The sequence below is a fragment of the Hypanus sabinus genome, chromosome 6 (assembly GCF_030144855.1).
Source record: "Hypanus sabinus isolate sHypSab1 chromosome 6, sHypSab1.hap1, whole genome shotgun sequence".
Classification (NCBI taxonomy): Eukaryota; Metazoa; Chordata; class Chondrichthyes; order Myliobatiformes; family Dasyatidae; genus Hypanus; species Hypanus sabinus.
This window is the reverse complement of record NC_082711.1, coordinates 114,779,142-114,801,444: the sequence shown is the minus strand read 5'-3', so window position 1 is coordinate 114,801,444 and position 22,303 is coordinate 114,779,142. Positions and strand designations below refer to the sequence as shown.

The following is a 22,303-nucleotide window of genomic DNA, read 5'->3' as shown; positions in this document are numbered from 1 at the left end:
TTTTATTTGGAGGAATGGTCTATAATTCCTCCTCACTGCTGTGCAAATCTAGTCAGCAGCTACAGGAAACAATTGGTGGAGATTATTACTGCTAAGGAGGCTCTACCAGTTATTACATACAAAGGTTCACATACTTTTTCCAGCCTGGACTGTGACTGATTAAACACTGTTCAATAAAGACATGAAAAGTACGATTGTTTGTGTGTTACTAGTTTAGGCAGATTGTGACTTCGATGAAAATCAAACCACATTGAGTATATTAATGCAGAAAAACAGGTAATTGTGAAGTGTTCACAAACTTTTTCTTGCAACCGTACATACTTTGATAATAAATGTACTTTGAACTTTGTAAACAGAAGGAGAAGGTCTCTGCCTCTGCAACAGACATTTTCCTTCACAGGGCAAGCCTAACAGAGCAGAGACCAACCTCTTTCTTGAGAAACATGGTCCTTATTTTGCAATGCAAGAAACAGAAGTTACGAGAATCTGGACTAAAAAAAAAAGTTGTTAGAGGAATTCAGCAGGCCAGGCAGAATCTGTGAGGGGAAATGGACAATTGGTGTTAAAGCTGAGCCAAACATCCAGCAGTCTGTTTTTTTAAAAAAAAATATGTCCTATTTCTATCTCTTTAAATTTTCTTGTTTTTATTTGTTATCTTAGGAGAAGTCATCCACCCACTTCCCATAACCGCAGATGGCCAGAAAACATCCAATCAAATCTCCTTTCCACCACTGACAATACAAAAATTGTCCATTACTTCCACTTTCCATTGCCCGTTTTCCTCAGTATTCATTTGCAGCATTGCTGTGGATTTCCCAAGGCTCGAGGAGAAATTGGGGAACTGGGATCCTCACAAGGAAGTGAACTCCTTGTGACTGCAGTAACATGGTACAGTTCAGATTCTGCCCCCACACCAACGCCACCCATTGTAGAGGAAGGGAACATCGCACAGACAGTTTGGCATTTAATCAGGGCCCCTCCCCTTCAGACCAGATTAGATTCCATTGTAACACATGAAGCAGAGCAAAGAGTTCTCGCAGGGCTCATTTCAACATTCAGAGCTTCAAACAAGCGAAGCTTTGGAGACATACGCAGGACATAGAGCTGCAAATTCAATGCTCCATATCTCAGGATCTTTCAATTGAGGTCATTTAGGTTTTGGCTTATTTGCTGTCTCCTCTATCTCTCCCGCACAGTCCTCTCTTGGGGACGTTGCTACTATCAGCAAGCACAGCTCTCCTCAGTCACAGCTGCTGGATCGCTGACACTCGCTCTGCTGGAGACGCAAAATATCCACCAACCTCCTATGTACAGAATTCAAAGCAATGGTTATCTTTCATTATGCTTAGCAACAAGGGCAGATTTCAAAATGCAGTGGCATTTTGGGGCACACTGGGACCAATACTTTTCAACTCAATTAGGCGGCTGCCCAATTCGACATTTTTATGGAAATAGTTAGAAAGGTGTAAAAAAAAGACAACCTACCATTTAACTAAGCAACATTACTAAGTATCTAAGTAAATCAGAACACTACAAAATTAATGTGAATAAGTGTGAGGTTATCCACTTTGGGAGTAAGAACAGGAAGGCAGATTATTATCTGAACAGTGTAGAGTTAGGTAAGGGAGAAATACAAAGAGATCTAGGAGTCCTTGTTCATCAGTCACTGAAGGTGAATGAGCAAGTGCAGCAGGCAGTGAAGAAGGCTAATGAAATGTTGGCCTTTATTACAAAGGGAATTGAGCACAAGAGCAAGGAAATCCTTTTGCATTTGTACAGGGCCCTGGTGAGACCACACCTGGAGTATTGTGTACAGTTTTGGTCTCCACGGTTAAGGAAGGACATCCTGGCTATAGAGGAAGTGCAGCATAGATTCACGAGGTTAATCCCTGGGATGTCCGGACTGTCTTACGCAGAGAGGTTAGAGAGACTGGGCTTGTACACGTTGGAATTAAGGAGATTGGGAGGGGATCTGATTGCAACATATAAGATTATTAAGGGATTGGACAAGATAGAGGCAGGAAATATGTTCCAGATGCTGGGAGAGTCCAGTACCAGAGAGCATGGTTTGGGAATAAGGGGTTGGTCATTTAGGACAGAGTTAAGGAAAAACTTCTTCTCCCAGAGAGTTGTGGGGGTCTGGAATGCACTGCCTCGGAAGGCAGTGGAGGCCAATTCTCTGGATGCTTTCAAGAAGGAGCTAGATAGGTATCTTATGGATAGGGGAATCAAGGGAGATGGGGACAAGGCAAGAACCGGGTATTGATAGTAGATGATCAGCCATGATCTCAGAATGGCGGTGCAGGCTCAAAGGGCCGAATGGTCTACTTCTGCACCTGTTGTCTATTGTCTAAAATTACTACCGTACTATCAAAACTTTATTAGTTCCAAACAGTTCTCTGGATGTACATTAACATGTTCTTTTGATTGACTGTAAATGAACAAAATCAGTTCAGACACCTTAAACAGTGCCTTCAATGATTACAACCCCCAAATCTTCATTTTCATTCTAACATTCAACATGATTGCTGATACTTGCAAATTCTTCATAGTTCCTAACCAGGAGTTGTGAAATTGTTTCATTTTCTCCCCCAGCTTTTCTGGCACCTCCAAGTCTGAATGCTTGAAACCAGAGTGCAAAACAGTTCTGAAACAAGGAAATCTGCAGATGCTGGAAATTCAAGCAACACACACAAAATGCTGGTGGAACGCAGCAGGCCAGGCAGCATCTATAAGGAGAAGCACTGTCGACGTTTCGGGCCCAGACCCTTCGTCAGGACTAACTGAAAGGAAAGATAGTAAGAGATTTGAAAGTAGGAGGAGGGGGGAAATGCGAAATGATAGAAGACCGGAGGGGTGGGGTGAAGCTGAGAGCCGGAATTGTATTACCGCTTATGACTCGTCAACCATCAGTGACAAAAGTCACTGCTTTGTGTAAAACAAACATGAAAGTAATGCTATTTCAAAACTGTTCGCTCCAGTACATTGTAGTGTCTAACAGCCAAACAACAGACAGACAGACATACTTTATTGATCCCGAGGGAAATTGGGTTTCGTTAAAGTCGCACCAACCAAGAATAGTGTAGAAATATAGCAATATAAAACCATAAATAATTAAATAATAAGTTAATCATGCCAAGTGGAAATAAGCCCAGGACCAGCCTATTGGCTCAGGGTGTCTGACACTCCGAAGGAGGAGTTGTAAAGTTTGATGGCCACAGGTAGGAATGACTTCCTATGACGCTCAGTGTTACATCTCGGTGGAATGAGTCTCTGGCTGAATGTACTCCTGTGCCTAACCAGTACATTATGGAGTGGATGGGAGACTTTGTCCAAGATGGCATGCAACTTGGACAGCATCCTCTTTTCAGACACCACCGTCAGAGAGTCCAGTTCCACCCCCACAGCATCACTGGCCTTACGAATGAGTTTGTTGATTCTGTTGGTGTCTGCTACCCTCAGCCTGCTGCCCCAGCACACAACAGCAAACATGATAGCACTGGGCACCACAGATTCGTAGAACATCCTCAGCATCGTCTGGCAGATGTTAAAGGACCTCAGTCTCCTCAGGAAATAGAGACGGCTCTGACCCTTGCTAATGACACTAACTGACACTAGCTAATGTGTGGCAACCATCTCCTGCTCCAATTAAGCTGTGTAGTGTCCCAAATAAACAAAGGGAATCCCAGCTATTTTCTCAATGCGTTTTCTTTTTTTAAAAAAAAGAGTTATCCCAAGTAAGTGGCCTTCTCAATTAACCAGAATCCACTGTATCCCATCTGTATAGTAAAACTAAAACACCGCTGTAAATCAGAAATTACAAATTGGCGTAAGTTCACAGATCAGGCAATGCTTGTGAAGATTTCATTAAAATCAACCTCAAAGCTTAATATTTCTGTGAATGCTGTCTGACCAGCTGAAAGTTTCCAGCATTTCCTGTTTTGAAACTATCTTTCTAATTGAGACATCCCAGTCATAGCAACCTCTACTCCACTGAGCGTTAGTGTGGTTCTGCCACTTGAATAATCAAAGAGAAAGACTGAACACTACTTAACGTTTGTTCCACTTGCATCTCATTATCTATTGAGGGCCTTCAAGGAGTTGGTTCCATCCAACACATGCTTTTTTAATGAGATCCCAAGGAGCAGAGTGTGTCTGTCAATTCCACCCCCTAGTCTCTCTCCCCTTCTGCTGCAATTCTGTGGCTGAGTGGCGGCAGTCTGCCCGCCAGAAGTTAGTTCGAGTCCCTCTGCAGGGACCTGGACCAACAATCCTGTGCTGCTGAGAGCATGGAGACCTGCAGCACTAATGCCATGCCATCCTTCAAACAGCCAAACTAGTCCGTTTAGATTGGCGACAGCATCCCCTTCACGATCTCCATCAGCACAGATGCACCACCAGGCTCTGCTCACTCTACGGCCAAGCACAGCTTCAATGCCATATTCAACTTTGCTGATGACACCACTGTCACTGGTCAAATAAAAGATAGTGAGGAATCAGCTTATAGGAGGGAGATTGAAAATCTGGCTGAGTGGTGTCACAACAATAATCAGCAAGACAAAGGAGCTGATTTATAGACTTCAGGAGAAGGAAACCAGAGGTCCATGAGCCAGTCCTCAGAGGTGGAGAGAGTCAGCAACTGTAAATTCCTAGGTGGTATTATTCCAGAGGACCTGTCCTGGGCCCAGCACGCAAGGGCAATTATGAAGTAAGCACAGCTTGCTTACTTACTTAGGAGTGCAGAGATTCGGCATGACATCTAAAACCTTTGACAAACTTCTATACGTGAAGTGGAGAGTATATTGACTGGTTGCATCACGGCCCGGTATGGAAACACCAATGCCCTTCAACGGAAAATCCCACAATAAGTGGTGGATATGTCCCAGTCCATCACAGGTAAACCCCTCGCAACCATTGAGCATGGAACGCCATCACAGGAAAGCAGCATCCATCATCATTTACTGCCACCACCCAGGACATGCCCTCTTCTCATCGGGAAGCGGATAAAGGAGCCTCAGATCTTACACCACCAGGGTCCGAAATTTACCACTCCTCAAACATCAGGCTCTTGAATCAAGCAGGATAACTTCACTCAGCTGCACTTGCCCCATCATTGAAATGTTCCCACAAACAATGGACTCACTTCTAAGGACTCTTCATCTCATGTTCTCAATACTTACTGCTTGTTTATTTATTATTTCTTCTTTCTGTATTTGCAGAGGTTGTTGCCTTCTGCACTTGGGTTGAATGCCCCAGTTGGCTGGCCAACTGACTCTGTTATGGTTTTCATTCTGTAGATTTACTGAGGATGCCCACAGGAAAATGATTCTCTGGGTTGTGTATGGTGACATACATGTACTTTGATAATAAATTTACTTTGAACTTTAAGCATACATTAATCACTGTTAATGCTCCCCACATTCCAATCAATGTCCCTCTATGAGTGGTTTGACAAATGTTATAGTTAGAGTTATACTGCATCGAATGGGGCACTTGACCCATCACATCCGGTCTAAAGTGGACGCCCACCTGTATTAACCCCGTTTTCCAAAGAATTGCATAGCAACAGGCACTTCAGACCACAATGTACTTACTGACCATGATGCCACTATAAATTAACTCCACCTGCGTGCAGGACATCCATATCCTTCCATTTTCCTGGATGCCTCCTAATCTCACTGTTATCCCTGCTTCCATCTCTCTCTGCCCCAGACATTCATTACTCTCTAACAAAACACTTGTTTTGCACACCTCCTTTAACCCTCCCTCACTCCTCCCTTCACTTTATTGCTATGTCCTAAGATACCTGGCATTTTTACCATGGTGTGAAAAAGTACCTACCCTATCTATGCCTCTCATAATTGTGTCAAGTCTCCCCTCGGCCTCCAACACTCCAGAGAAAATAGTCCAAGTTTGTCTGACCTCTCCTTATAGCTAATACTCTCTAGTCCAGGTGGCACCCTGGTGAGCCATTCCTGCACCTTCTCCAAGCTTCCACAACCTGTCAGGAATGTGGTGAGCAGGCCCGCACACAGCAATACCAAATGTGGTCTCACCAAAGCTGCATATGTGACCAACTCATGTTCAACATCGCCATGACCAAAGGCAAGCAGGCTACACAGCTCCCTTATCACATTCTACTCGTGCTGCTGCTGCCAGGAGACTGTGCACACCCTAAGGCCCCTCTGCACATCAATGTCCCAAGGGTCCAGCAGCTTTAGAGCGAAACTCCCCAAAGTGCATCCACTCATACTTGCCAAATTAAAAATAACGTAAAAGACACCACAGCCTTCTTGACAAATAGGCTGTCTTGACCATTACTTATTTCTGAAATAAGTTAACATGTGGAGGCCAGGTCATTGGTTATAATTAAGGAGGAGTGGACAGGCTCTTGATTAGTTGGGGCGTGAAAGGTTACGGGGAGAAGGCAGGAGAATGGGGTTGAGAGGGATAATAACTCAGCCATGATGGAGCAGACTCGATGGGCCGAGTGGCCTACATCTGCTGGCATAGTTTAATCAGGGAGAGGCTACCTTGTCATTATCACACGACAGTTTATGGAACCTCACTTTCAGGAATTAATATGCCATATCTCCTCCATCAATGGCTACAATTTTATAAAAGTGCTAATCAGCTGCAAACCACCTTGGGACAAGCCAAGGAAGGCCTTATCAAAGGTACAGGCCTCCACCATTCGCAGGTGGGCCAATTTCCCCAGAGAAACTAACCCCTACTGTACGTGTTACCCAAGGGACCCAGTGTTAACACACTGCCAGCTCTCACTGGGCTTTTAACTGCCCACCGCCTCCTCCTTCACCAAGGCTCCATCCGACAGGTACAACAGCATTCACAACAGTTACAAACCGACAGAAAGTTTCTGTCTACCACTTCAAAACTTTTCTAACTATAAGCCAAAGGTTTAGAAGTAACCCGCAAAGCAACGCCGCTTTGAATGCTGGCTGCATCAGTTTCCTGGAGATTAAATTTCAGTTCACAGACTAACCTAAAGGATTGGAAACCAGACCACTTCCCCCCCCCCCACCCCCCACCCCCCAGCAAGCATTTCTCCAGGACCACCAGGCGGAGATGAAAACTCTCCCTCTGGAGAGCGGCAGTCAGCTCCAACTGCACACGTCGAGGCTGATCTTCACCACATCGTCATGACACACTGTGGAAACAAGGCGGCAGAAATCCAGCTATCGGGAGGCCAAACCACGGGGCAGTCTGGGGAAAGAGACGCCCGCCTGCTTGCCTCAGTTCCAGCCACACTAGTGCCCCTGGACACGGCAACGGGACTCCTCGCCTCAGACATTCAACTGAGCTCAGGGTCTTAACGTCGGGGCGAAATAAATGAAGTGTTCCTAAATGTGGCCCCGCCCGCATTATAAAACAGGACTCGACAATTGTATCTACTTTGTTGATACAATACAGCCTGGAGCCAGGGAGACGCGTATTGGGGCGTCAGTCACTCAACTCCTTACCTATTCCCAGGCTCTCTGCAGACAGCTTCCTTTCCGGTTATCAGCCCAAACCGGCCGGCAAACCACCAGCGAGACAAACTCCTCACGAGTGCGGGACAGGACATTGACCTCATCTGTTTTTCAGCAAAACTAGCCGGTCTTCTCCTCGCATTGTGCCTTATATCATTACGTACGAGTGACAGGGCAATGGATTCGGAGCCGGTTTAACTAGGAGGGGTCTGGTAAGACTAGACTCTTATTGGAGCCCGGGTAAGTGGCCGCCTTTAACGAACCAAAGGCCAACTGTTTCACACATCTACGGCAAATCCTACTCCGCAGGTGAAGGCAGCAGAATGAGTCACTTTTTTTAAAAAAAGTTTCAATAAACTTTGCAAACAAATTCATATAGAAAAGCCTCTTCCTTACCAGCCCGTCTCGGCAGCTGTCAATTTCCATTCTATCAGCCGGTTAATTTCAGGCAGCTCTCCTGTTTCAGCGAGATTACTGGCGGGCCCGAGAACATGCACAGACCGTAGTGCAGGGGTCGAGACGGCTCCGCTCTGCCTGCCGTACTTTCCCTGAGATTCTGGCTGGACCGAGTTCAGCGGAAGTAGTGTGCCTGCATATCAATGAACCCAGCCAGCCACACAGCGCAGGCAGGATAACGCCTGCTCCGGCGATGTTACCCTCGCGTGTCCGGCCCGGGAGCAGGAGGCGAGACGACAGTCCAAATTAACAAACGAAAGGGAATTCCATAAAGTTAGATGAAACTGTGTTCATGGAGCTCGGCAGGGTGGGCAGAGAAAGGGTTAATATTTCAGGCAGCGGCCAGAGGTCATGTAGGATGTGTGGAGGGGTTAACAGAGTTAATGGTTCTAATGAACAGGAAGTGCGGGAAATATTCAACAGTTCAGGCAGGGTCTCCGGACCAAGACATACAGTGTTAATATTTCAGTGTAGACTCTTAAATACTAGAGAAAAAGTTAGAGGTTTGGGTTGGAGAGAATGACATAACTGGCACCAGACCCACTCCCCTTCTATGCCCTTTAACTCTTACCATCTCAACATGGAGAGAGCCATCTGATATATCACCAAAGACTATTGCAAATTTCTACATATGGAGAGGATTCTGACTGGCATTATGTCCATGAAGGTTCTCACTCACCCAGGTCATTGTATGTCGAGCACTAGTAAACCAAGGCAGCTGGACTCGCTGTGCTGTTTATAAGACGTTTCGCCCCTCATCCAAGAGTCTTCAGTTCTGATCCATGGTGGGTAGTTTTCCGGCTTATAAACTCTACTCCCAGATGGATGAGAACTGAGGAAGCCTCTCGGATGAGTGGCAAAACGTCTTCTAGACAGCACAGCAAGTCCAGTTGCCTTGATTTACTTGATCAAATGCTTGATATTCCGACAGGCTGCATCCCCATCTGGTGTGGAGAGGCACTGCACAGGATAAAATAAGCTGCAGAGAGTTGTAGACTCAGTCAGCTCCATCATGGGCACTAGCCTCCCCAGCATCCTGCTCATCTTCAGGAGCAACGCCTCAAAAAGGCGGCATCCCCATCACCCGGAACGTTCCCTCTTCTCATTGCTACCATCAGAGTGGAGGTACAGGTGCCTGAAGGCACACACTCAGTGATTCTTCTCTTTTGCCATTAGATTTCTGAATGGATATTGAACCCATGAACACTATCTCACTATAAATAAACTTTTTTCGGGCTTCCACCTGGGTACAGGTATCAATTATAACCGACTTTTCACTGACAAACTCCTGCATCTTCATCAGGGATGAAGCCTAGGCACGTCTCGTCCCGCCGTAGTCCACCCCTCCTCACTGGTTAGTCCTCATCTAATCAGGTGTCTGCTCTCCCACCTTATTAACAATTGAATTCCAGTTCTTATTAGGAGTGAGACCTTTGTCTTTGTTAAGATTCTTTTTCTCTAATTTTATTTCAATGGCTGCCTTTACCAAAGACCAATAATTAGAGGAAAAGAATTTTAACAAAGATGAAGGTCTCGCTCTAGGTAAGAACTGGAATTCAATTGTAAACAAGGTGGGACAGCGGAAACCTGATTGGAAGAGGATTAACCAATCAGGAGGGACATACTACAGGGTATAAATGCCACCAGACTTGACGTGCCCAGGCACCATCCCTGATGAAGATGGCAGAGTTTGTCATCGAGATGTTAGTTATAATTGATACCTGTACCTGGCTGGAAGCCGGAGAAGAGTTTATTCATCATATACGCCGGGAAAGCACTAGATTCTTTTTCACTACTTCACTACTTTTTTCTCTTTTTGTACTATTTATTTAATTTAACTTTTTAAACCTATATATTTCCTACTATAATGAAAAAAAGTGATGCAATGAACTTTTAACACCGTAAATCAGTGAGTTGTTTGTTATGTCCCCCCCACTCACTGTGAAATGGAGACACCTCTTTCCCCCTTATTAGGGGGAGAGAGAGAGCCTGTGGTGTGTCGAATTACCGTGTGAACGAGTAGTCTTTGGGGTTCTGCCTTTGCTGGTGCTTTGTTGCACGTTTAAGTGCTCGGTGGAGGGTGCTGATGCTTTTTTGCTGGTGGGGTTGGAGCGTTCTATCGCTTTGCTGCACGATTGAGTGCTTGGTGGTGGAGAAGGAGGTGTGAAGGAGATGGAGAGCTTAATGACATGCTGTCATAAGAACTAATTCTTCCAACACTGTCAATGAAACAAAAGAGCTGGTCATTGACCTCAGGAAGCTGGGGGGTGGGGGAGTGTTGCACGTGCTCATACTTACATCGGTGGTGTCGATGTTGGAGGGTTGAGAGCTTTAGGTTCCTGGACGTGAGCATCCCCAGTCACCAGGCCTGGGTTGTTTCAACCACGTGGGCCAGAAATCTCCGGTTCTTTAGGAGGCGAATGAAATTGGGCATGTCTAGAAAGGGAAGATAGATTTCCCTTTCTAGTCCTATCTTACATAATCATCTTTTTTTTACCTACTATGTATGATTCAACATTCTATGATTGGTATAGAAAGGGCATTTTGAAGATCTTTTTATCAATAATCGCTTCGCATCCTTTCAACAGCTCTCTGCTAAGTTCAATCTGCCTAATGCCCATTTCTTTAGATATCTCCAAATCAGACACTTTATCAATCCTTTACTTCCCAACTTCCCTGAAATGCCCGCGAAAAATGCTATGGATTTATTTAATTCTATTAATCCACTGGGTAAAGGCTTAATATCCTTTATCCGTGATAAATTAGTATCCTTACGGCATGCACTATGGATAAAATTAGAATGGCTTGAGAGCATGACTTAAATATCCCTCTATCTGATGAGATTTGGGACTCGATTCTCAAATCGGTTAATTCAACTTCTCTCTGTGCTCGTCGCTGTCTTTTACAGTTTAAGATTGTTCATACAGCCCATATGTCCAAATCTAAATTATCTCGATTTTACCCTAATATTAGTCCTCTTTGTGATAAATGCAAAAGTGGCGAGGCTTCTCTTATTCATATGTACTGGACCTTTCCTAGCCTAGAGAAATTTTGAAAAGATGTTTTTATAACTTTATCCTGTATTCTGAATCACCACTTAGAACCTAACCCTTTAATTGTTCTGTTTGGTTTCTTGGGTGAGACAGATTTACGTTTGAGTTCGACTAAGTGTCGAATATTATCTTTTGCTTCTCTCCTGGCTAGACGTCTAATCCTCCTTAGAGGGAGAGATGTTGCCCCACCCACGCATGCTCAATGGCTTAACGATATCATGTCCTGTTTAGACCTTGAAAAAATCCATTATTCAATTCTTAATTCGGATATAAAGTTTCATAAGGTCTGGGGACCTTTTATTGAGTACTTTCATAACTTCCCTCTTAAGTTTTTTTTCAGTCCCTTGCTTTCAGCTCTTTTTTTTTGGTAGTAGGCATTATTATCTTCTGTTTTCAAGTGTATTTACAGTTTTTGGGGTTTGAATGTTCTGATTTATATTCTCTACATTTTGTTTTGGTTGGTCTGGAGTTTTTTTTGTTGTGGGGCTTGGGGAGGACACTAACTTTACACGACTTCAATTTGGGTGCTTTCTCAATGATCTTATTTTGTATTATATTACTATTGTATGTTTATCTTGCACTGTACTAATTTTCTACTTTGTTTTTGGGTGTTTTTTATTTGTAGTGTTGTAGAAAATGCATTAAAAAATCAATTAAGAAAAAAGAAATTGGGCATGTCCCCCTCGACTCTTATTGAGGCACCAGGGAAGGTACTCATCCTGTCTGGATGCATAATGGTTCAGCATTGCGTCCACTCTGCAGAAGACTGCAAGGACCCTGCAGCTCCTAGGCATGTATATAAGTGCTGGGGTGCTGTACTTGCGAATGTGGAGCGGAGAGCGTGTTTGTAAATCTGATGGGAGCAAAGGATGTTGGGGATAGTGAGGGTGAAGCATGTGGGACGGGTGTGAGCGGGTGGCAGGGGAGTGCTGGGTTGGGGGGGGGTGGTGAGTTGTGCACTAAGCCCCCAGCCCTGAGACACCAGGCAAGGTCATTTAATTCCAAACAACTGTTTTATTGATCATTACAGAATGTCCTTCCGGTGCTTCCCGCTCCTTCCCCTCTCCCTTCCCCTTTTCCCAACCATGATTCCCCTCTCCCTGCCCCATTCCCACTCTCAGCCCACAATAGAGACGCATATCAGAATCAGCTTTATCATCATTTTGCTTTCAGCAGCATCAGTATGGTACAATGCATAAAATCACTACAATACTGTGCAAAAGTCTTAGGCATCCTGTACACCAGTATCATGGTACGTCACAGAAAACAGCCCCGTCCTCTCCATGGATTCTGCATCCACTTCCTTCCATCTTGGTAAAAGGACCAGCATAATCAAAAACTGCCGTGCTTTATGACATGAGTGTTCATGGTCGAGATCATAATCGTTCTTGGCAAATTTTCTTACAGAAGTGGGTTTGCTATCGACTTCTTCTGGGCAGTGTCTTTACAAGATGGGTGACCCCAGCCATTATCAATACTCTTCAGAGATTGTCTGCCTGGTGTCAGTGGTCACATAACCAGGATTTGTGATCTGCACCGGCAGCTTATACAACCATCCACCACCTGCCCCCATGGCTTCATGTCACCCTGATCGGGAGCTGAGCAGGTGCTATACCTTGCCCAGGGGTGACCCGCAGGCTAGCGGAGCGAAGGAGCACCATACACCTCCTTTGGTAGAGATGCATCACCACCCTCTCACCCACCTGATGTTATAAGGCTATTAAATTGCTCCCTAGTATGATAAAATGGAATCTTGGCCTCCTACTTTACAATCTTCCTCGTTATTATCTTACACCTTATTGCTTACTGCGCTGCTTTTTTTGTAGCTGTGACACTTTATTCTGCACTCTGTAATTGTTTTACCTCAGCATGCCATGCAATGATCTGATCTGTATGAGGAGCTTTTCACTGTACCTCAGCACATGTGAAAATAATAAACCAGTTCCACCACTCTTCCCAATGGCAGCTCTGCTATTCCGTGTATCTCGCATTCCACTGTGTCACAGACTTCCCATTTCCTCTCCCTCTCCCTCAGAGCACCACAGCACAGGAAAGGAAGGCCCTTGGCTCATGATTTTAACCTGCTCTTCATATGAATCTAACCCTTCCATCCTATATAGTCCTTCATTTTTTTGTCACCTATGTGTCATCCTAAGAGTTTCTTAAATGTCCCTAGTGTATCTGCCCCTATGACCACTCCTGACAGGAGTGACTGTGCTGACTGTGTCTCCTGACTGTGCCATGTACCCACCACTGTGGGTGGAAAAGGTGGTGAATTTGTGGAATTTATTACCGCAGGCAGCTGTGGAGACCAGGTGGTTGGGTGAATTTAAGGCAGAGCTTGATTGGTTCTTGATTGGACACGGCATCAAAGGTTACCGGGAGAAGGCTGGGGAGTGGGGCTGAGGAGGGGAAGAAAGAATCAGCCGTGGGCCAGAAGAATATCGATGGGCCAAATGGCCAAATTCTGCTCCTATGTCTTATGGATTTCCAAACAACAGATGCCAGGTTATCACAGTTGTACTGTCCTTAGCAAGTGGAAGTGTAAGGCAATCTAAACCAGGGCTTAAAGGAAAATATGATGGTTCAGAAAAAGGGGGTCCGTGGCAGACATCAGAGTAACAGTACCACAGAGAGCCAGAAAACACAGGGAGAAAATGAGAAAGGATCAGGACAGAGAATATGGTAGCTAACATTACGAAAACAGCTCTTAAACAGTGTAATACCCCGGTTCACATCTTTATGCTTTACTTATGCAGCCAAGGAACCCAAGGAGTTTCAATTGTAAAAATATAATAAGAGGAAGTGCAAGACCAACTTGGGTCTGAAAGAGTTTAATGACCATAGACAAAGAATGAGAGGCTACCTTGTGGCAAAGGATAAAAATCTGTCAAGACAGAGGAATTGGAAAGACTGTCCTTAATGTAGATAGTTCACAATTTCCAGATGGGGTGCATTCTAAACTGCTGAAAGAAGCAAGGCTTTAAATTACAGATGCATTGCTCATAACCTCCCAGTCACTATGAGATACAAGGAATGTGTCAGAGCAGGAGGCATTTGGAAACATAACACATTAAAATGGAGAATGGGTAAAACTAGAGGACATCCCTCATACCTCAGTAACATGGAAGCTTTGAGAAACAAAACTCGAGAACAAAAACATTTGGGTTCTGATGGACAATGGTACAGAAGCCAGCACTTATTTGTAAGAGGCAAGTCTTAGTCAACTAACCAGACTGAATTCTTTTGATGAATTGAGAAAGAGGAAAAGAAGATAGTGCAGTTACTGTGGTGTCAATGGACTTCCAAAAGATGTTCATGTGGTGAACTACATATACCTGTCTGGACACCCCCCCCCCCACCCGACTGCTCCTGTGGCTCCTTCCACGGACCCCGGTATAAAGGAGATTGGAGGCACTGCTCCTCCCTCAGTCTCCAGGATGTAGCGTGGTGGTCACTTGCTGCTTGTTCTTTCTTCCAGCCAATAAAAGCCGATATTTCGCCTCACATCTCCAAGAGTTATTGATGGTGCATCAGTTCGATACAGTGACACTTCACCAGCTTGTTCACAGGTTTGTCGCCCGTGGAGTAAAAGGCGAAATGAAGGCATATGTGTGAATGAGAAAAGAATGATGAATGGTACTCCTGCTGAGCACTGGAGTTCCCTGCTGTTAGTGCTGGCACTAATACCTTTGCTGTAGTTTATTCATAACTTGGATATAGATGTGCAGTGACACAGACTTGGAAAGTAAGGTTTTCACGAGCATCTGGGCACTCAGAATGGAATGACCCGCTGCAGGAAGTAGTGAGTTGATGCGTTATGGAAGGAGGAGACAAGGCAGCAGAGAGTCAGGACTGGTTTTGCCACAACCATACGCTCCAGTGACCTGACTCCTTGTGCTGTCTGTGCGCATTGCACATTCTCTCTGTAATGGTGTGTTTATTCGTTTATGAAGACACAACACAGAATAGGCCCATCCTGTCCTGTCCATCCAACCACCCTCAGTTTAACCCTAACCTAATCACGGGACAATTCATAATAACCCACCAGCCAGTACATCTTTCAACTGTGAGCAGAAACCAGAGCACCCGGAGGAAACCAATCCAGTCACAGAAAGAAAGTACAAACTCCTTATAGACAATGGCAGCAACTGAGCCTGTACTGGAAACCATCGTGCTAACCACTACGCTACCGTGCCACCTTTTTTTCTGGGAGTTCCGGTTTCCTCCCACAACCAAAAATGTGTGTGCTAGTTGAGCACCTCCGCACCGCCCGCCATAAGTGGGACTTCCTGGGGTCGCCAACCATTTTAAGTCTGATTCCCATTCCCATTCCAACATGTCAATCCATGGTCTCCTCATGTGCCAAGATGAAGCCACCCTCAGGGTGGAGGAATAACACCTTATATTCCATCTGGATAGTCTGTAATCTCATGGCATGAATCTCAATTTCTCCTTCCAGAAACAGATCTCCCCCACCCCCCACTTCCTTTATTCTCCACTCTCATCTTTTATTTCCTCTCACCTGCCTATTATTTCCCCTTAAGCCTCCTCCTCCTTCCCTTTCTCCTATCGTCCACTCTCCTCTCCTATCAGATTCCTTCTTCTCCAGCCCTTGACCTTCACCTCTCACCTTCCAGCTATTTTCTTTCCCCTCCCCCCCACCTTTTTATTCTGGAGTCTTCCCCTTTCTTTTCCAGTCCTGAAGAAGGGTCTTGGCCCAACCATTCATTCATTTCCAAAGATGCTGCCTGACCTGCTGAGTTCCTCCAGCACTTTGTGTGCATTGTGTGGGTTAGTGGGTGAATTGTCCATTGTAAATTGTATGGAGTGTGCAGATAAGCAGTAGAATTTGAGGGGAATTTATCAGAATGTGGGGAGGAGAGGGTGCTTCTGGGTTGGATTATGGGTGGTTGCTGGTCATGCAGATTTTGTGGGTTAAATGGTCTGCATTGATCTGTGCAGGAGAGTCAATTTTATATTTGATACAATTGATTCACAAAAGGACCAGCAGCAACATGAGGAAAACACATTTCAATGTAGTTAACATCTGGAACGTGTTGTCTGACGGGGCAGTGCAAGGAAGTCTCACCCTATCACAGCTTCCCACTGTACTCCTGCCCCTCCCCTTCTCTGCCTGTTTTCTAGTTTTCCCTAGCTTTGCTGAAAGGTCATGGAACCGAAACACTAACTCTGCCTTGACCTGCCCAGCTTTTCCTTCTGTCTTTACTTCAGATATCCTGCACCTGCCGTTTTTGGTTGCTTTTCTGTCCCACACTTTAACTTGGCCCTTTAATGTCGCTCAATAACCTCTCCCGTAGGATGCTGAAAATCAATAGATGCTTCAAGGGGGGCAAAGATACCTTTCTTACCGCAGCTATCCAAACAATAATGCGATTCCAAAGGAAATTTTAATTTCCTTTCATAGTTATCATGGTTTTATTCAAAAAGGGGAATTGGATCAATGCTTGGAAGAAAGGAACACACTTCAGCGGAGAAAGGGCAGGGAAGTGCAACTTTCTGCACTGACAGTACAATGAGTTGGCACTGCCTTGATGGACTGAATGGCTTTGTTTACTAACCCATGACTTTATGATGTTTGCCTCAGCTTCTTTCAGCTGTGTCAGGTCTCATAAGATATGGTGGTTAGTACATTGAATAACAAGAATGCCATCTACTGTTCACGGCTGTTAACAGCTCCTGAGGTAGAGTATCTAGTGCAGTTTCTCTGAAATCTCAGTTGCATTCAGCTTAAAGTTGTAATGTCATAAAGTACAGGAAAAGGACCTTTATCCCACCATGTCTATGCTGACGTACTTCACTAATCCCATTTACCAGCACTTTATCCATAATCTTCTACATTTCCAAGTTCTTGTCTGGATAGTTCTCAAACAAGGAGAGAGTACTTGCCTCCTCCATCTGCATTCTACATTCCAATGCTTTGGGCAAAAAGAGTAATTCTTAAAACTACTCTAAACCTCTAATGCTTTGCCCTAAACCTGGTGCTGGGGGCGGGAAGCTAAAATTTATTTGTGTGTACAGCTCTCTTCAGGTGGCACAAGTTAAGGTGAAACAGGAGTTCATCTCAGGACTCTCAGGGCTTGTTTCTCCAGCTGGCAGAGCTGGTCCTCATTCTGAAAAACATTTTTCCTTTGGCTCCTTCCACTTACTCCAAACCCGAGGAGTAGCCATGGACACTCGCCTGGGCCCAAGCTATGCCTGTCTCTTCATCGGCTATGTCGAACAGTCTACGTTCAAAAGCCTTCCCCAGTTATCCTCTCCAACTCTTCCTCCGCTGCATTGACGACTGCATTGGTGCTGCTGCTTCACGTACCCATGCTGAGCTCGTCAATTTCATCAACTTCCGCCCTGCCCTTAAATTCACTCGGTCTATCTCTGACACCTCCCTTCCCTTTCTTGAACTCTCTGTCTCCATCTTTGGAGGCAAACTGTCAACCGACATCTTTTATAAACCAACTGATTCCCATGGTTATCTCGGCTATACCTCTTCCCAGCCCATCTCCTGTAAAAATGCTCTTCATGTTTCTCCACCGCGTCAGTTCCCAGGGTGCAGCTTTCCATTCCAGATATCCTCCTCTTCAAAGAACGGGGTTTCCCTCTATCCACTATTGATGCTGCCCGCACCCATTTCCTGAACACCCTTGCTCACCCACCTTCCCGCCACCTTAACAGTGATAGACTTCCTCTTGTCCTTACCTAGCACCCCATCAGCCTCCACATCCAACACATTATCCTCCGCAACCTCTGTCATCTCCATCCTACCACTAAACCTACCTTTACCTTCCACCCCCTCTGCTTTCTGCAGGCATTGCTCACTCGGTGATTCTCTTATCCATTCGTCTCTCCCCACTAATCTCTCTCCCAGCACTTACCCCTGCAGGCAGCCCAAGTGTTTGCCACACTTGCCGATGCAATTCCTCCCTTACCCCCTTTCAGTCCTTCAGCAGTGAATCTGCTGGGGTGGTCTATTGTGCCTGGTGCTCCCGATGGGCCTCCTCTACGTTGTAGATTGGGGCGAGTGCTTTATCAAGGCCTCCTGCACCATCCACAGAAGCAGAACCTCTCAGTGGCCTGTCAGTTTAGTTCTGATTGCCAATCCCGGTCCGACGTGCCTCCTCTTGTGCAAAGTCAGGCCACCCTCAGGTTGGAGGAGCAACACCTTAAATTCTGTCTGGGTACCCTCCAACCCGATGATATTAATGTTGATTTATCCTTCTGGTGAACAAATCTTACCCCCCTTCTTCTATTCCCCACTCTGACCTTTTACCTTTTCTCACCTGCCCATTACTTCCACCCCCACGGGGGCCCTCCTCCTTCCCTTTCTCCTATGATCCACTCTCCTCTCCTGTCAGATTCCTTTTTCTCCAGCCCTTGGCCTTTCCTACCCACCTGGCTTCACCTATCACCTTCCAGCTGGCCTCTTTCCCCTCCCCCACCTTTTTATTCAGTCATCTTCCCCCTTCCTTTCCAATCCTGCGGAATGGTCTCAGCCCAAAATGTGGACTGTTTACTCTTTTCTATAGATGCTGCCTGACCTGCTGAGTTCCTCCAGTGGTGTGTGTGCGTGTGTGTGTGTGTGTGTGTGTGTGTGTGTTGCTTTAGATTTCCAGCTTCTGCAGACTTTCTTGTGTAATGGGGTATCTGTCCTTTTCTCACATTGTGACAGACAGTGAAGGGGGAGGGTGTCATTTAAAGGGAGATGTGCTGGGCAGGAGAGAGGTGGGTGGGTGTCTGAAATGCGCTGCCAGGGGTGGTGGTGAAGGGAAGTACGTTGGAGGTGTTTAAGAGGCTCTTCAATGTGCAGAGATATGGACGTTGTGCAGGCAGGTGGAAAGGATTAGTTTAGTTAGGTATTTAATAAGTTTGCTGAACTGTACTGTACTGTTAAAGCTCGATGCATCTGTGGAACCTGGCTGTCACGATGGGTAAAGAGCTGTGACCGTGCTAGGACACCATCAGACACAGGAGAGTGAAAGTGGTCCCTGAAGTCTGCATGATCATTCAACAACAAAATTGTGGCTGATCCAGCCTCCTTATTCCCGACAGCCTTCATCTCTTGCTGTGATTCGCAAAGGCATCCATTAACTGCCCCTATAACAACAATATGAAGTTGTGTTGAATGAGGGTAAGTACTGACCATGGGATCAACATTGCTCATCTTTGGAAGTAGTTTAATGGGATCTGTTCTATCCCGAGCAAACCACAACCTCAAAGGCAGGTCAACACTACGGTTTTGGAATGCTAGTCTAGAACAACATCCTTCAGCACAGAGCAGAAATGTTTTCCAACTGAGCCACAGTTGAAGCTGGGAAGGAAATGCTGGACTGACAGGATGAATTCCCATCTGAGGAAGTGACTAAGTGTGTGAAAGAGCAAGTACTCAGAGTTTCACTTCAATCCTGCTTTCAAACAGAAGTGAGAAGTTTTCAGTCAAATGTCTCTCATTTCAATATTACATTTTAAAGTTACTTTAAAGTTCAACAGTTTATTAGTTAGCATGATTTTACAACACCACTATATAATGCTTGTGAATTTTTTAAAACCTGCAGATGCTGGAAATTTGAAATAAAACAGGAAATATTAGATATATTCAACAGGTCAGGTAGCGTCGGTGAACAAAAGATATTTCATGATGAAGCAACTCTGTCTTTCTCCATTGGTGCTGCCTGGTTTGCTGAGAGTCTCCAGCATTTTCTGTTTCTACACTCCTGTTTAATTCAAACTAATGAACTGCTTCCTCAAGATTCGAAGTATATTTATTATCAAAGTATGTATAAATTATACAACCTTGAGATTTGTTGGCTTACAGGCAGCCACAAAGCAAGGAACCCAAAATAGCACAATTAAAAAAGAAATAAAGACCAATCCCCAATGTGCTCGGAGGAAGGGAAAATAAAACAAATCATACAGACATGATTCTTTCATATGCTGTGAATAGTCAGAGAGACTTTCAAAATCACATGGGCACTGAATGGAATGGGTGTCTGCAGGTTGAACATCGTGATCTCAAGTCAAAGTCAAAGTAAATTCATTATCAAAGTACTCATTTGTGACTATATACTACCCTGAGATTCATTTCCTTCCAGGCATTAACAGGAAAATAAAGAAATTGAATAGAATTGATGAAAAGCTATACATAAACAAAGATGACAAACACACAATGTGCAAAAGGTGACAAGTTGTACAAATAAAAAATAAATAATACTGAGAACATGAGTTGAAAATGAGCCTGTGCAGTGTGGACTATCGGTTCAATAAAAACACAAAATGCTGGCAGAACTCAGCAGGCCAGACAGCATCTATGGGAGGAGGTAGTGACGACATTTCAGGCCGAAACCCTTCATCAGGAGTGAAGTAACATGGGATGGTCGGGGGGGGGGGATAAGAAGTGGGGGGAGGGATGAAGTAGAGAGCTGGGAAGTGATAGGCTGGGAGAAGGTGGAGAATTATGGGAAATAAAAGAAAGAAAGGTAGGGCTGGAGGGAGATTATGGTGAGGGGGAAAAAGAGAGAGAAAGAGAACTAGACAAAAATTATAGATAGGGATGGGGCAAGGGAGGGCAGGGGTTAAAGAAAGGGGCTTCCCTTCATCCACTATCAACTCTGCCCTCCATCGCATCTCCCGTATTTCACGCACCTCTGCCCTCACCCCCATCCCCCCCGCCAGCCCACCAGGGATAGATTCCCCCGGTCCTCACCTATCACCCTACCAGCCTACAGATCCAATGTATAATCCTCCATAACTTCCACCACCTCCTACAGGATCCCACCACCAGACACATCTTCCCCTCCCCCCCACTCTCGGCTTTCCGCAGGGATCACTCCCTAAGCGACTCCCTTGTCCATTCATCCCCCCCATCCATCCCCACCGACCTCCCTCCAGGCACTCATCCCTGCAAACAGAAGAAGTGCTACACCTGCCCCCACACTTCTTCCCTCACCACCATCTCAGGCCCCAGACTGTCCTTTCAGGTGAGGCACCACTTCACCTGCGAGTCAACTGGGGTGATATACTGTATCCGGTGCTCCCGATGTGGCCATTTATACATTGGGGAGACCCACTGCAGACTGCGAGACCGTTACGCCGAACATCGGCGCTCAGTCCTCCAGCAGTGGCGAGATCTCCCTGAGGCCACACACTTCAATTCCACAGACCACTCCCACTCTGACATGTCTGTCCATGGCCTCCTCTACCGTCAAGATGAGGCCACACACAGGTCGATGGAGCAATACCTTATCTCCCACCTAGGTAGCCTCCTACCTGCCGGCATGAACCTTCAAATCACAGACCTCCGTTGATACCCCTGCCCCCCCATCTATAATTTTTGTCTGGTTCTCTTTCTCTCTCTTTTCCCCCCTCACTATAATCTCCCCCCAGCCCTACCTTTCTTTCTCTTTTATTTCCCATAATTCTCCACCTTCCCCCTAGCCAATTTCCCTCCAGCCTATCATTTCCCAGCTCTCTACTCCATCCCTCCCCCCACTTCTTATCCCCCCGCGACCATTCCATGTTACTTCACTCCTGATGAAGGGTTTCGGCCCGAAACATCGTCACTACCTCCTCCCATAGATGCTGTCTGGCCTGCTGAGTTCTGCCAGCATTTTGTGTTTTTATTTATTTCCAGCATCTGCAGATACATTCGTGTTACTATTGGTTCAATGTTGGAGTGTGTGAAGCTATCCACACTGTTTCAGGAGGCTGACGTTTGTAGGGTAATAGCTGTTCCTGAGCGTGATGGTGTGGGACCTAAGGCCCGATGGTAATGGTGAGAAGAGAACGTGGCCTGGTGGCTTTGCCTATGATGGATGCATTGGGCTGTATTCGCCACATCAGAATCAGGTTTAACCAGATGCACTGAACAAATTCTACGTTCGTTTTGAGGCAGAAAATGACATGGCAGCGAGGAAGTCCACCCCTCCTCCAAATGACCAGGTGCTGTGTCTCACTGTGGCCGATGTGAGAAGAACCCTGTGCAGGGTCAATCCACGGAAGGCTGCTGGACCAGACAACATTCCTGGTAGAGTGCTCAGAGGATGTGCAGACCAGCTCGCAGATGTTCTCACTGACATCTTCAACATCTCCCTGAGCAGCGCCACCATTCCAACGTGCTTCAAGGCCGCCACCATTGTCCCCGTGCCGAAGAAGTCTTCAGTGTCTACCTCAATGACTAACAAAAACTAACAATCAACTAACTAACTCAATGCACTCACATCCATCATCATGAGGTGTTTCGAGAGGCTCATCATGAGGCATATCAAGACCCTGCTGACCCTCTCACTAGAC

At 45.6% G+C, this 22,303-nt stretch overlaps 1 protein-coding gene across 2 annotated transcripts in view; it reads right to left on the bottom strand.

The window, feature by feature from the left end:
• LOC132395770 (DENN domain-containing protein 2C-like) overlaps positions 1-8,078 on the bottom strand; it is a 184,458-nt gene extending 176,380 nt beyond the window's left edge. Inside the window, exon 1 of one of the 2 annotated variants that reach the window (XM_059972779.1) lies at positions 7,887-8,078. The gene's annotated coding sequence lies outside the window, so the exon portion shown is untranslated. Of the gene's footprint in view, positions 1-7,481; positions 7,843-7,886 lie in introns of those variants that run through there. The other variant, XM_059972780.1, reaches the window with a different exon arrangement.
• Positions 8,079-22,303: the final 14,225 nt, after the last annotated feature.